The sequence below is a fragment of the Oncorhynchus mykiss genome, chromosome 16, assembly GCF_013265735.2.
Source record: "Oncorhynchus mykiss isolate Arlee chromosome 16, USDA_OmykA_1.1, whole genome shotgun sequence".
Classification (NCBI taxonomy): Eukaryota; Metazoa; Chordata; class Actinopteri; order Salmoniformes; family Salmonidae; genus Oncorhynchus; species Oncorhynchus mykiss.
In genome coordinates this window covers 20,863,725-20,880,638 of record NC_048580.1, presented here as the reverse complement: position 1 = coordinate 20,880,638, position 16,914 = coordinate 20,863,725, and the positions used below count along the sequence as shown (strand labels likewise).

The window sequence follows — 16,914 nt, the reverse complement described above, 5'->3', positions numbered from 1 at the left end:
TATTCCAATATGTCTATCTTTTGTGAAGTTAATGCATACCTCAAGGAGAACAACCCTGTGACGTTGAGTCGTCTTTGCATTCAAGTCTCTGTTTTTCCCAGAAATCTCCTCTCTTTGATTGTTTGTGAATGATATAAAAGTTGCCCAGGGATACAGATGACTGGAACTCGGTTTGTAGCCTCATGTTTATATTCATGTTTTGTCTTGCTTATGAGTTCAATCGTGTCAGAATGTGTTTGTTTTTCTTGGAGAGCAGTAGACCTCACAGGGTTTAGTCGTGCTCTCTGATTACATCCTCACAGACCTTCAGCAGGTAGTGTGTGTGTGTGTGTGTGTGTTCGCGCGCGGTACACAAGTTAAAGGAAGTCGATTATACACAGTAAACATGTCCAATCTATAGTTATTTTCAGGTTTCTCTGTTGAGTAAATATACCATCAGTTCTTCATTAAATTATGTGGAGGATGATGAAGCCTTGCTAATCCATGAAAGCTGCACTGCGTGCCTGTTTTCAGTATCCACCAGAACATAGCCTAATTAATTAATTATTGTAATAGAAGGTCACTGCACAAAGCCTTGTATTTCCAAGAGTAAATACGCTTATACTTTCATTAGTGTGTGTGCATTAGTGTGTGGGTGTTGCCCGAAAAGCAGTGGACTTTGTAGGCCCATAGGGACCAGTGGCGGCTGGTGACCTGAACAATTTAGGAGGATGGGAGACCCACAAATTATTTTAGAACCTTAAACACCTAACAAAGACATTTAGAGTAAAATATGATGGGGAACGGGAATGAGAGGCCTACTTACAGTGTTTGGAAGGGATCACAGCAGTGACTGAATGGGGGTATGAGGCATGAGTGGAGCTGTTCAGAGACTTGACTTCAGTGCAGGACAGGCTCATCGTGGTTGGATGGTGCTGGAGAACAGCGCCACACTTCCACTGAGGTCAGGACAGGATTTAACTGGGAAGTCAAAATGCAAGAACACAACACAGTTAGACAAAAAAAGCTAAGAATGAGTTTGTCCAAGCCAGGATTAAAAACACATTGATGTGTATGTGTAATAATGTGATTGTGTTAGTGTATATGATTGACTCGACATAAAGTAATGAGAGAACATTCACAGGGTTTCTTACAGTGCTTGGAGAGGAAGGTCAGGTCATATCAGGAGAGAGTTGACACGTAGTGGAGTGGACATCCCTTCTTAATCAGGGAACGGGAGGGGACTGTAAATAGAAATAGCAGATCCATTCCATTAGAGCAGCACCATCATTGGTTTGGGCAACACGTTTCTCCATGAAGTTAAACTCAGACATCTCAGACTTCACAAAGTAAAACATAGACTGCGCATCAAATTAGCCAAATAAATGTTCCCGAATAAAGCCCTGATCGTCCACATAACAGACACTAACTAAGAACTGCGAGCGACAGCTGATGTCTGTGATTTCACCCATTTGCCATGCGAGAAAATGTGCTGCGCCAACCTCTCTTTTAATCTCACTTGCAATGGAAGCTATCAAATCATCCTGAAGTGATTTTGACTGTAACAGAGACGCAGGAAGCAGGTGCAGTCAGTGAGTTCAATAGGAACGACCAGAGTGAATACAGAACCATGAACATGAAAACAGGAAACAATACTACCTAATGGGTGATGCAACGGAGTGCTAGATAAAGGGGAAGTCATCAGGCAGTGATGGAGTCCAGGTGTGCCTCATGATGGGGTGCAGATGTGCGTAATAATGGTTGCCAGGTGTGCATAATGATGGGTTGCCAGGACCGGTGGTTAGTAGACCGGCTACGTCGAGCTCTGGAGTGGGGGACCGGGAGTAGACGTGACATCGACATCCCAGAGAAGACAGTAGATACTTCCATGGCCCTAGCAGCCGCACACAAGCCTAAGATCACCATGCGTAATGCCAAGCGTCTGCTGGTGTGCTGTAAAGCTTGCCGCCCTTGGACTCTGGAGCAGTGGAAATGCGTTCTCTGGAGTGATGAATCATGCTTCACCATCTGGCAGTCTGACGGACGAATCTGGGTTTAGCGAATGCCAGGAGAACGCTACCAGCCCCAATGCATAGTGCCAGATGTAAAGTTTGGTGGAGGAGGAATAATGGTTTGGGGCTGTTTTTCATAGTTTGGGCTAGGCCCCTTAGTTCCAGTAAAGGGAAATCTTAACACTACAGCATACAATGACATTCAATGCTTCCTAAAGTTTAGGGAAGTCCCTTTCCTGTTTCAGCATGACAATGCCCCTCGTGCACAAAGTGAGGTCCATACAGAAATGGTTTGTTGAGATTGGTGTGGAAGAACTTGACAGGCACAGAGTCCTGACCTCAACCCCATCGAACACCTTTGGGATGAATTTGAACGCCGACTGCAAGCCAGGTCTAATTGCCCAACATCAGTGCCCGACCTCATTGATGCTCTTGTGGCTGAATGGAAGCAGCAATGTTGTGGATTGTGGCTGAAGTCCTCGCAGCAATGTTCCAACATCTAGTGGAACGCCTTCCCAGAAGAGTGGAGGCTGTTATAGCAGCAAAGAGGGGGGGGGGGGACCAACTCCATATTAATGTCCATGATTTTGGAATGAGATGTTCGACAAACAAGTGTCCATATACTTTTGGTATGTGGTGTATGTGGAAAAATCCATACTGTAGTTCTGATATCAACATATTCATTCAAACAACGATAAGACATATGGCTTTGCAGTTGTTTTCTCTGTTCTTCACTTTTGTAGAAATCGCTATGATATTTCCACAAACCACCTTGTATTTTTTTTGTTGAAAATATTCACATTTCTTTGCAAGGGACCCGTGTGGGTTGACAAGTCATTGTCAATTTTGTCTCATAGTTCCATCATGTCATGGATACACATTCAATCGGTATTAAGGAGTCCACATTGTATTTCCCAAAGGGGAAATTTAAGGCATAGGAATTCGATGCGCCATGATATGAGATGGATTAGCTATCCTTTGTATTTTAAATAAATGTTTTATCTGAATACAATGTTAGAATCTTGGCCCTCTTTAATCTCTTCCCAGGAAGTTGATTTGTATGAGTGTTGTTGTGGATACCTGGTATGGCTGTCGTGTTACAGAGGATTCCGATCAGACAGTTATTTTCCCTTTTCTGAGGCCCAATGTGGGAAAACTTTAAGCCAAGCATTTAGAGAGAGGGAAAGGGAGAACGAGAGCACAGTGGAGGAGTAGAGGAGAGAAGAGGGTGCAGAGAACACAAGGCTAGATAAATCACCTCGGGTGCCAGGGAGAGGTGACTCAGGGCGTGACTCGGACACCCTGACACTGAGGCTCTGACTCCAGGTGGAAGGATATTTAATATTCACTGTGGTCTGATTTGAGAGAGAGGAGACACTCTTTTGGCTTATGTAGTTGTCAATATGGCTTTGCTTCTGCTAGTTGAGTCACTTGCTTTATTATACGTTTGGTTCTGGGAATTTATGAATGGTGCTCTACACTACACAGTACATTAGTAGTATAGCCTGTACTGAGCTCTGTTTAACCTGTATTTCTTATAAACCCTGGTGCTGCATTAAGCCCCTGGCCTTGTGTGTAGTTCTGTGGCTGTGAGCCCCTCGATGTAGTCTCCCGGTGGCAGGGTAGTGTGAATCTACATCGAGGAAGCAGGCAGGGTGACCTTGGCGTGGTGCAGTGGGTGGCTGGTTCATTGGCTGCCGGTGTGATTATGGTAATCCCCCAGCCCTTCTCCATGGGGCCCTTCTCACCATCAACCCCACCACACAATGTGGCACCATCCAGGCTCACTTCCTCTCCCAGTCTTCCCCCTGTGGCCTCACTGGTAATGACACCAATGATAACGGATGGCTTTAGTGTAGTGCAAGTTGTTCAACCTCATCCGAGGATCCTGGACGTGTGGGGGAGTCGCCCATCTCATGCTTGGTTGTAATGCAGCAACACCCTCCTGGGTGATGCACGGTGGCCATTTTGTGCCAGAATTGTTTCTGAAGTGTTGTGGTTGTCCCAAATAATGACTTTATATTCTGTTTCTGTGGGTTGTTCAGTCTAGTCCAGTTACATTCTGTTTGTTTCCATTGGACACTGAACAGTGGCTCCATAACCTTGAGCAAAGCACAGGACTGTATTTCATGGATGTTTTCTTGGCAATCTTTTTTAAAAATTGGAATCATTTTCTCCCAAGGTCATTTGTTGTGTCTGTTTGCTGAAAGGTAGCCGTGACTGAGAACGACATTGGTTGTGACCATAATCTTCACTCTCAGGAAAAAAGGAGCTATCTATAACCTAAAAGGATTCTTCGGCTGTCCCCGTAGGAGAACCCTTTGAAGAACCCTTTTTGGTTCCAGGTAGAACCCTTCTCCCATGGGGACAACCAAATAACCTTTTTGGAACCATTTTTTTAAACAGTGTTTTCAAACACATACCAGTAGCCACTCATACTTATCAGCACAGGCATTCACACACACCCAGAGACACAAACGGTACAAGCAAACGCCATAGTATACACCACACTTACACTCTCATTTGCTTATGCCCCCCACCCGCCCCTCTTTCTATCTCTCTCAATCTCTCAGAAACACACAAACACACGTGCACACCACACCCAGAGGTGAGATGTGATTATATCTGGCCTCTGGCAACCGGTGCTGTGTTGAATGGTCTCTTCTCTCAGCAGCTCTGATGATGTGACTGCTGGAGACCATTGATTTAACTCGATGCCCCCTGTGCTTCCGGGAAACATAAATATTATCATATTTTTCCCAGCCTGACAAATTTGGACCGGGTAGAACGCTGCCTGTGATAGAATTAACCCAATCTCCGAGGAGACCAAGGGCAAGGTGTCTTTGGACCGGGTGTTTTAGCACAGCGCAAATGTTCTGCATTTTATATCTCTCTGTGGGATGATTTGAAGCGCTGCTCTCGCATCGCACTCATGTTGTTATTGCTGTTTTGGTTTTTATAGAGTAGCGTTTAAGGAACCCTCTGATTATGTGGAACTCCGTGTTTAGACTGGGCTGTTGTGTTGTTTGTATATCGAGCTTAAATGTTGTCTCTGTCTGGCTAATATGACCAAACATGCACTCACTGACACACACGCTCACACAAGCTCAAAACCACACGCAGATACACTCCCGCTCACACACATCCACCCCACACATCGACTCCATGACTGCTTCTACTGGACTCCTATTTATTATTACTACACAATTACTATATATTATTACTACACAATGACTATTTATTATTACTACACAATGACTATTTATTATTACTACACAATGACTATTTATTATTACTACACAATGACTATTTATTATTACTACACAATGACTATTTATTATTACTACACAATGACTATTTATTATTACTACACAATGACTATTTATTATTACTACACAATGACTATTTATTATTACTACACAATGACTATTTATTATTACTACACAATGACTATTTATTATTACTACACAATGACTATTTATTATTACTACACAATGACTATTTATTATTACTACAAAATTACTATTTATTATTACTACACAATGACTATTTATTATTACTACACAATGACCATTTATTATTACTACACAATGACTATTTATTATTACTACACAATGACTATTTATTATTACTACACAATGACTATTCATTATTACTACACAATGACTATTTATTATTACTACACAATGACTATTTATTATTACTACACAATGACTATGTATTATTATTACAATTACTATTTATTATTACTACACAATGACTATTTATTATTATTACAATGACTATTTATTATTACTACACAATGACTATTAATTATTACTACACAATGACTATTCATTATTACTACACAATGACTATTCATTATTACTACACAATGACTATTTATTATTACTACACAATGACTATTTATTATTACTACACAATGACTATTTATTATTACTACACAATGACTATTTATTATTACTACACAATGACTATTTATTATTACTACACAATTACTATTTATTATTACTACACAATGACTATATATTATTACTACACAATTACTATTTATTATTACTACACAATGACTATATATTATTACTACACAATGACTATATATTATTACTACACAATGACTATTTATTATTACTGCACAATGACTATATATTATTACTACACAATGACTATTTATTATTACTACACAATTACTATTTATTATTACTGCACAATGACTATTTATTATTACTACACAATGACTATTTATTATTACTACACAATGACTATTTATTATTACTACACAATGACTATTTATTATTACTACACAATTACTATTTATTATTACTACACAATGACTATTTATTATTACTACACAATTACTATTTATTATTACTACACAATGACTATTTATTATTACTACACAATGACTATTTATTATTACTACACAATGACTATTTATTATTACTACACAATGACTATTTATTATTACTACACAATGACTATTTATTATTACTACACAATGACTATTTATTATTACTACACAATTACTATTTATTATTACTACACAATGACTATTTATTATTACTACACAATGACCATTTATTATTACTACACAATGACTATTTATTATTACTACACAATGACTATTTATTATTACTACACAATGACTATTCATTATTACTACACAATGACTATTTATTATTACTACACAATGACTATTTATTATTACTACACAATGACTATGTATTATTATTACAATTACTATTTATTATTACTACACAATGACTATTTATTATTATTACAATGACTATTTATTATTACTACACAATGACTATTCATTATTACTACACAATGACTATTCATTATTACTACACAATGACTATTCATTATTACTACACAATGACTATTTATTATTACTACACAATGACTATTTATTATTACTACACAATGACTATTTATTATTACTACACAATGACTATTTATTATTACTACACAATGACTATTTATTATTACTACACAATTACTATTTATTATTACTACACAATGACTATATATTATTACTACACAATTACTATTTATTATTACTACACAATGACTATATATTATTACTACACAATGACTATATATTATTACTACACAATGACTATTTATTATTACTGCACAATGACTATATATTATTACTACACAATGACTATTTATTATTACTACACAATTACTATTTATTATTACTGCACAATGACTATTTATTATTACTACACAATGACTATTTATTATTACTACACAATGACTATTTATTATTACTACACAATGACTATTTATTATTACTACACAATTACTATTTATTATTACTACACAATGACTATTTATTATTACTACACAATTACTATTTATTATTACTGCGCAATATATTTCACAACTCCCCGGCATGTGTAAATATCCTACTTCGTCTGAGCTCCTTCTTGTGTTATATTTGAGCTACATTTGATCCTATTTTTATTAATTGAGTTTGCATTGTTATTATTCTTTAGACACTTACTTGCTTCCCTATTGTTGTTGCATTGTCTAGTGGTGAACCTGCAAGTAAGCATTTTGTTGCAATGTGTACTCCATGTGCATCATGTGTATACAGCATGACAGAAAACACACTTGGAACTGGATATGGGGACTCTGGTGGTTGGTTGTGACTGGATGTCCAGGTGTGTTTTGAAAGGACTCACTCCCTTGGTGACCTGGTATGTGTGAACTGGGGATGATGAGTAAAAGGCCTCAGTCTCCTTTTTCCGTAAAGGTCATTCGTCGATTTCAATCTCTTCCTCTATCCTCTGACTCTACACCAAGCCAGGGAGATGGATTGTGGTGGCAGACTGGATGGGGACTGATTGTAGATTGTTTGGCTCCCCTTAGAGAAAAGCCACAGAGAGGAGGATGAGGATATTCCCCTTGTCTTTCCGTGCCCACGAAGGACCAGAGAAGGGCTGGCGGGGAGAGGGAGCGTTTATCTCTATCCCAGGTATACCTCCATATTTTAAACAAACTTTCCCAGATTGACAGTTATGCCACCCCATCCACCCTCCTCTTGCCCACTCCTGTCCGCCACTCATTATCAAGACCAGGCAGTAGAGTTCCCGTATGGCCTCATCCTGTTGCGTGTGGCTCTTCTTGTGTAATGACTGCAGATACCACCCCATCAGAAATCTATTTGACCAAGGAACAAAAGTGCACCACTTTATAGATCTGTGCTGTATAAGGTTCAAGGCTAAGGTTAGGTTTAAGATAAAGGCTGTGTTTGTTTCCTTGCAAAGATGATCCATGTGTGCTTATCCCAGTGTAACAGAACAATGTGTTGACCTTCTGACCTAAGCTCAGTGGCAGTCCTGTCATGTGCACCACTTGTGATTACTCCTTCCCCATTGCAGTAAACTTGTGTTGATTTTAGATTGTCAAGGTTGCTGATTACAATTTCCGAGCCAGGTTTACCGTGGGTGCCTCTTCTCTCAACCTTGTTCTCTGCAGCACTGCAAACAGCACACTAATTAATCTCTGTCTCGTTAAAGGATGCCAGTTTCACAGTGGTTACTCCTAGTCCAGGTAAACCCCCACCCCTCGAGAAAGCACTCTCTCTGCTCTCTCTCACTCTCTCTCTCTCATCCACTTTCTCTCTCACCCCCTTTCTCTTTCTCTCCCTCCATTTCTGCTTGGTAAATAAATCTGATCAGGCATTTCCTCAGTTTATTAGCCAGGCGAGGCAGCCTTTCGAGTGGGAGAGTGCTGACTGCAGCACATCTCACTTGCAGGGCCGGGAGATTTAATACATAGCAGATGTGTCTGTCTGAGGCGAGCGTGTACAAACTGAGCAACCGGAACTTCGACTAAACAATCCTCTCAGAGGATAGAAATAGCTTCTATTGAAAAGAGCTTTGAAAGGAAGAATTCTCAAGCACCTGAGTTTGGGTTTAAGGCTGAGGCAAAGTGGAGTGCAGTACATTTCAACTGTTCGGTATTGATTATAGACACACATCAATGATGATTACATTTTTTTGAAAAACCAGCTGTCCGTGTATGCAGTTTAGTCTGGGTAATAGCAAACTATGTGGGATCAGATATCAGACACAGTCATCGCCTTTCCGTGAATCGAGAGCTCTGGCGATGATGAGTTAACTGACAAAATGTTTTATATCCTTCCTTTCACAGTGAAGGATTAAAAGGAACAAGAGAATGTGAATCATGGAGTGTGTGAATCACATGAATAAATCACCACTCATTGTCCTTGCAGCGTCCCTTTCTGATTCACTGATTGACTGGCCAATCAGGAAATGCTGCTCAATGCATGTTGATGCTCTGGGCCAATTAGTCAATTGGTGTCCTTAGTGCTCCATATAGTTTGGGTCATATAATAAAATAGGTTGACAAATCCCACGTGTTTTGGTTAAGCTCTTATCTGTCCAAAATCACCGAAAATGTGTAACGCTACAACCATACTTTAACCTGTTCCACCCACAACTGTTTAACCCTGCTGTGCTGTTAAAATACTCTACAAAACCTATCCTTTTGAAAACACTAAGCGTGTTTGCTCCGAAAGCACGGAGGTGGGTGTATAGGCAGCCAGATTCGCTTTTTTTTGTTGTTGTTGAAGGATTCTTAAGTTATTGCATAATTTTCTGTTCTGTAGCTGCCAGTTGAGCCACTGGAGTGACTCCCTTAGGCACTCAGCTCTGGTCTTGGATCAGTTGTCCCTTGGTCATGGTTAGCCATTGCTTAAGGGCATCATCTACTAATGTCACTGCCAATCTGCTTGGTTTAGTTTGACAGGCAAAACCAGAGTCAGTCGAGTTCGCCCACAAAAGAGGATCATGGTCACAGTCACTGTAAATGTATAGTGTATATAGTGTAAAAATGCATTCTATGCATTACAAGATGAGTCATACTGTAAACATATTGTGCGCACATACTGTATATACACACACACACACACACACACACACACACACACACACACACACACACACACACACACACACAAAGACCGGGGGGTGAACTTGTAAATGCATCTGCGCATGAACTGTAAACTGCCAACAACACACAGAAATAATCTGAGACCTCACGTCTGGGCTCCCGATGAGTGAGATATCCCTAAATCTCCAACTCCCTGTGAACAGGAGAGCCCAGATGACAGGCCCTGGTTAATATTCACATCCAAAGCCCTTTAACCAGCGCTGTGCTAGCAGGAAGAGGGAGCTGTGTGAAAGACTTCTGTCCTCCCCACGGACTCCTTCGCTTCCCTTTCAGGCTCGGGGTCTTTGGGCCCCCTCCCTCCCTGCTCCCCCCCCCCACTTTACTACAGATGCGGCGTCCCGCCAGCGACTAGTGTCATGTGGCCCTGGGCCGCTGGCTGCTTAAGAGGATGTCGCCGTAGCGATGTGGCAGCTCGCCGCACTAGTGCTAAAACAGTGCAGTGTTGTTATGACAGCCTGCCAACTACATTACATCTCTGTGCTGTGTTCTGAAGGAAACGCATTGCTAGTATGAGTATCATGAGTTACTCTTGCATGTGTACTGTGAATTCACCTTTGCAGTTCAAATGTACAGGAAAGCTTCACTTACAGTTAGTCTTAACTGGAAAATAAATGCTGTATTGAAGTAATAATTGAACCATATTGAATTAATGTTTTTTGAGGAATCGAGGAACACATCTGAGAGTAGCCTGTGTGAATGTTGCTCCAATTCCATTTTTTCCCCCGCGACTTTGAAGAGATCAGAGAGCACTCGGTATGTAATTGCAATTTCTTGGAACCACAAAAAAAAAATGGGGCAATATGGATCTTTACAAGTCTTCTGCTGCTGCACTCACTTCATCAAGAGTCGAATCCTCCAGAAATCCATGTAAAATAGAACCGTGAGTGTCGGGGGGGGATGAAGGACTCAGGGAACGCACTCCGATTTCCATCTGTCATCTGATGATGATCACCACCGCCACCACAGGCTGACAGGGCACTCTTTAAGGAGCCACACACACACAGGCACAGGCACACGCACACACACACACAGGCACACACACACACAGGCACACACACACACACGCACACAGAATATGAATGGAATAGGCATTATAGATGAATGCCCACACAATTTTATTTCATCCACCCTTTTTCATTTCTGCTCATTTCCATAATTAGTGAAGGCTGACGGTGTCCTTGTGAACAACTGCCACTGTGATTAACTGCTTAAAATTCTGTCTTACTTCACTTTGGCGGGTACAGTAGAACAACAGTGAGGACACGCTGTGACATGTTGTAGTATGATTGCGATATCTGTATAGATTGCACGGTTTAAAGAACACATTTACCACAAAACCAAGTTTTACTTTGAAATTCGAGACAATAATTTGATGGGGAGAGGTTTTATCAATTTTTTTGCTGTAAATGCTATGACAATGTGCGCCTACACAACTAGACAGTACCTGCTACCCATATAATTACGTATAAATATAGTGATACCCCACCTCCCGGGTGGCGCAGTGGTTAAGGGCGCTGTACTGCAGCGCCAGCTGTGCCATCAGAGACTCTGGGTTCGTGCCCAGGCTCTTTCGGAACCGGCCGCGACCGGGAGGTCCGTGGGGCAATGCACAATTGGCCTAGTGTTGTCCGGGTTAGGGAGGGCTTGGCCGGTAGGGATGGCCTTGTCTCATCGCGCACCAGCGACTCCTGTGGCGGGCCGGGCGCAGTGCGCGCTAGCCAAGGTTGCCAGGTGCACGGTGTAGCCTCCGACACATTGGTGCGGCTGGCTTCCGGGTTGGATGCGCGCTGTGTTAAGAAGCAGTGCAGCTTGGTTGGGTTGTGTATCGGAGGACGCATGACTTTCAACCTTCGTCTCTCCCGAGCCCGTACGAGAGTTGTAGCGATGAGACAAGATAGTAGCTACTAAAACAATTGGATACCATGAAATTGGGGAGAAAAAGGGGTAAAAAAAATATATGTATATATATATATATAAAAAATATAGTGATACCCGAAGAGATACCTCACGTCTACATTTTTTCCACTCTCTAGCTTTTTGACCCCATCATGTACTTTGCCGGTGTCTGAAACGCCTTTACAGTGCCTTGCGAAAGTATTCGGCCCCCTTGAACTTTGCGACCTTTTGCCACATTTCATGCTTCAAACATAAAGATTTAAAACTGTATTTTTTTGTGAAGAATCAACAACAAGTGGGACACAATCATGAAGTGGAACGACATTTATTGGATATTTCAAACTTTTTTAACAAATCAAAAACTGAAAAATTGGGCGTGCAAAATTATTCAGCCCCCTTAAGTTAATACTTTGTAGCGCCACCTTTTGCTGCGATTACAGCTGTAAGTCGCTTGGGGTATGTCTCTATCAGTTTTGCACATCGAGAGACTGACATTTTTTCCCATTCTTCCCTGCAAAACAGCTCGAGCTCAGTGAGGTTGGATGGAGAGCATTTGTGAACAGCAGTTTTCAGTTCTTTCCACAGATTCTCGATTGGATTCAGGTCTGGACTTTGACTTGGCCATTCTAACACCTGGATATGTTTATTTTTGAACCATTCCATTGTAGATTTTGCTTTATGTTTTGGATCATTGTCTTGTTGGAAGACAAATCTCCGTCCCAGTCTCAGGTCTTTTGCAGACTCCATCAGGTTTTCTTCCAGAATGGTCCTGTATTTGGCTCCATCCATCTTCCCATCAATTTTAACCATCTTCCCTGTCCCTGCTGAAGAAAAGCAGGCCCAAACCATGATGCTGCCACCACCATGTTTGACAGTGGGGATGGTGTGTTCAGGGTTATGAGCTGTGTTGCTTTTACGCCAAACATAACGTTTTGCATTGTTGCCAAAAAGTTCAATTTTGGTTTCATCTGACCAGAGCACCTTCTTCCACATGTTTGGTGTGTCTCCCAGGTGGCTTGTGGCAAACTTTAAATGACACTTTTTGTGGATATCTTTAAGAAATGGCTTTCTTCTTGCCACTCTTCCATAAAGGCCAGATTTGTGCAATATACGACTGATTGTTGTCCTATGGACAGAGTCTCCCACCTCAGCTGTAGATCTCTGCAGTTCATCCAGAGTGATCATGGGCCTCTTGGCTGCATCTCTGATCAGTCTTCTCCTTGTATGAGCTGGCATTTTAGAGGGACGGCCAGGTCTTGGTAGATTTGCAGTGGTCTGATACTCCTTTAATTTCAATATTATCGCTTGCACAGTGCTCCTTGGGATGTTTAAAGCTTGGGAAATCCTTTTGTATCCAAATCCGGCTTTAAACTTCTTCACAACAGTATCTCGGACCTGCCTGGTGTGTTCCTTGTTCTTCATGATGCTCTCTGTGCTTTTGACGGACCTCTGAGACTATCACAGTGCAGGTGCATTTATACGGAGACTTGATTACACACAGGTGGATTGTATTTATCATCATTAGTCCATCATTAGATCCTCACTGAACTTCTGGAGAGAGTTTGCTGCACTGAAAGTAAAGGGGCTGAATAATTTTGCACGCCCAATTTTTCAGTTTTTGATTTGTTAAAAAAGTTTGAAATATCCAATAAATGTCGTTCCACTTCATGATTGTGTCCCACTTGTTGTTGATTCTTCACAAAAAAATACAGTTTTATATCTTTATGTTTGAAGCCTGAAATGTGGCAAAAGGTTGCACAGTTCAAGGGGGCCGAATACTTTCGCAAGGCACTGTACTTAACCAATCAGGTTACGTTCACAGTCTAGCAGGGGAATTGGCCCATAGCCAAGCTATGCAGATTTCTAACTAGACTGTTCTTATGTACAGGACCAGATAGTCCCAAAGAAAATTTGAATAAAATTGTATTTGTCACATGCGCCGAGTACAATTGGGTGTAGACTTTACAGTGAAATGATTACTTATGAGCCCTTTCCCAACAATGCAAAGTAAAAGTAAGAAAATGTAGCAAATAAGGCAAAAAAAAACGAACTGTAACAATAAAAACGAAATAACGAGGCTATATATAAGGAGTACCGGTACCGAGTTAATGTTCAGGGGTGCGAAGTAGTTGAGGTAGTTGAGGTTACATGTACATGTAGGTAGAGGTAAAAGTGACTAGGCAATCAGGATAGCTAATAAATAGAGTAGCAGCAGCATGTGTGAAAATGTGTCTGTGTGTGTGTGTGTGTGGTGTCAATATGCATGTGTGTGTGTGTGTTTTGTGTGTGTGAGTGTATGGAGTGTGTGTGTATGTGTATGCGTATGTGTATGTGTGTGTTGGAGTGTCATTGTAGTATGTGTGTGTGTGAGTCCAGTGATTGTGCATAGAGCCAGTGCAAGAATGCCAGTGGGGAAAAAAAGGGGTAGCCATGTGATTAACTGTTCAGCATTCTCATAGCTTGGGGGTAGAAGCTGTTCAGGAGCCTTTTGGTCCCAGACTTTGAGGCTCCAGGACCGCCTGCCGTGCGGTAGCAGAGAGAACAGTCTATGACTTAGGTGGCTGGAGCCTTTGACCATTTTTAATGGCCTTCCTCTGACACCACCTGATGTACTGGGCCGTACGCGCTACCCTTTGTAGCGCTTTGTAGTCAGATGCCAAGCAGTTGCCATACCAAGCGTTAATGCAGCCAGTCAAGATGCTCTTAGCGTTTCAGCTGTAGAACTTTTTGAGGATCTGAGGGCCCATGGCAAATATTTTCAGCCTTATGAGGGGGAAGAGGCACTGTTGTGCCCTCTTCATGACTGTGTTGGTGTGTTTGCGCCATGATAGGTCCTTAGTGATGTGGACACAGAGAAACTTGAAACTCTCAACCGTCTCCACTACAGCCCTGTGAATGGGGGCGTGCTCAGCCCTCAGCTCCTTTGTCTTGCTGACGTTGAGGGGGAGGTTGTTGTCCTGGCCCCACACTTCCAGGTCTCTGACCTCCTCCCTGTAGGCTGTCTCATCGTCGTCGGTGATCAGGCCCACCACAGTTGTGTCGTCAGCAAACTTAATGATGTTGTTGGAGTCGTGCGTAGCCACACAGTCGTGGGTGAACAGGGAGTACAGAAGGGGACAAAGCACGCACACCTGAGGGGCCCCAGTCAGCGTGGCAGATGTGTTGTTGCCTACTCTCACAACCTGGGGGCGGCCCGTCAGGTAGTCCAGGATCCAGTTGTAGAGGGAAGTGTTTGATCTCAGATTCCTTAGTTTAGTGATGAGATTGGAGGACACTATGATGTTGAACTCTGAGCTGTAGTCAATGAACAGAATGATCATGTAGGTGTTCCTTTTGTCCAAGTGGAAAAGGGTAGTGTGGAGTGCAATAGAGATTGCATAATCTGTGGGGCTGTATGCGAATTGGAGTGGGTCCAGGGTGTCTGGGATGATGGTGTTGATGTGAGCCACGACCAGCCTTTGAAATCTTTGGGTTCTGAGAATAGGAAATATACTTATTCATGTCACTGAGGGAGAGAGGGTAATGTATAACGTTTACATTATGTCAGGGATCCGATTGAAAGACTGAGTGCAGAGAAGCGATCACATGTGGCAGGTATTGATGGATTAGTGATGAAGGGGGGTCGAGGTCAGGTCATATTAAGGGAGGAAGAACAGTTTATGGCCCATATCACTACGTGTCCTGCCTAGCAGTAAAATATACAATGTTTATACCGATGTGTAGGAGGAGACTCAGCCTAGGAGGAAGGGTTAAATACCAGTGCTTGTGTGAAAATGTTTTTGTCCTGTGCAGCCGTATTGATCCTCATGGAAGAATAAACGTGGTTGAGCTTTCATGGTGTCCGGTGAGTTTTTTACTCTGAGAATTAAAACCTAACAATGGCTACAGATGTGAGTGCTTCAGGTCATAAGTCCTATAGACAGGTTACCTTGGTGTTCTTGGGCACAGGGACTATGGTGGTCTGCATGTAACATGTTGATTTTACAAGCTGGGTCAGGGAGAGGTTGAAAATGTCAGTGAAGACACTTGTAGGTTTCGATCTTGGTCCTGTATTGACACTTTGCCTGGTTGATGGTTCATCAGAGTAGGATTTCTAATAAGCGTCTGGATTAGTGTCCCACTCCTTCAAAGTGACAGCTCTAGCTTTTAGCTCAGTGCGGATGTTGCCTGTAATCCATTACTTCTGGTTGGGATATGTACAGTGCCTTGCGAAAGTATTCGGCCCCCTTGAACTTTGCGACCTTTTGCCACATTTCAGGCTTCAAACATAAAGACATAAAACTGTATTTGTTTGTGAAGAATCAACAACAAGTGGGACACAATCATGAAGTGGAACAACATTTATTGGATATTTCAAACTTTTTTAACAAATCAAAAACTGAAAAATTGGGCGTGCAAAATTATTCAGCCCCTTTACTTTCAGTGCAGCAAACTCTCTCCAGAAGTTCAGTGAGGATCTCTGAATGATCCAATGTTGACCTAAATGACTAATGATGATAAATACAATCCACCTGTGTGTAATCAAGTCTCCGTATAAATGCACCTGCACTGTGATAGTCTCAGAGGTCCGTCAAAAGCGCAGAGAGCATCATGAAGAACAAGGAACACACCAGGCAGGTCCGAGATACTGTTGTGAAGAAGTTTAAAGCCGGATTACCAAGACCTGGCCGTCCCTCTAAACTTTCAGCTCATACAAGGAGAAGACTGATCAGAGATGCAGCCAAGAGGCCCGTGATCACTCTGGATGAACTGCAGAGATCTACAGCTGAGGTGGGAGATTCTGTCCATAGGACAACAATCAGTTGTATATTGCACAAATCTGGCCTTTATGGAAGAGTGGCAAGAAGAAAGCCATTTCTTAAAGATATCCATAAAAAATGTCGTTTAAAGTTTGCCACAAGCCACCTGGGAGACACACCAAACATGTGGAAGAAGGTGCTCTGGTCAGATGAAACCAAAATTGAACTTTTTGGCAACAATGCAAAACATTATGTTTGGCGTAAAAGCAACACAGCTGAACACACCATCCCCACTG

The 16,914-nt window shown here is 41.7% G+C and overlaps 1 protein-coding gene across 1 annotated transcript in view; it reads left to right on the top strand.

The window, feature by feature from the left end:
• Window positions 1–16,914, top strand: part of rhbdl1 (rhomboid, veinlet-like 1 (Drosophila)) — a 52,795-nt gene that overhangs the window by 24,743 nt on the left and 11,138 nt on the right. The window lies entirely within an intron of this gene.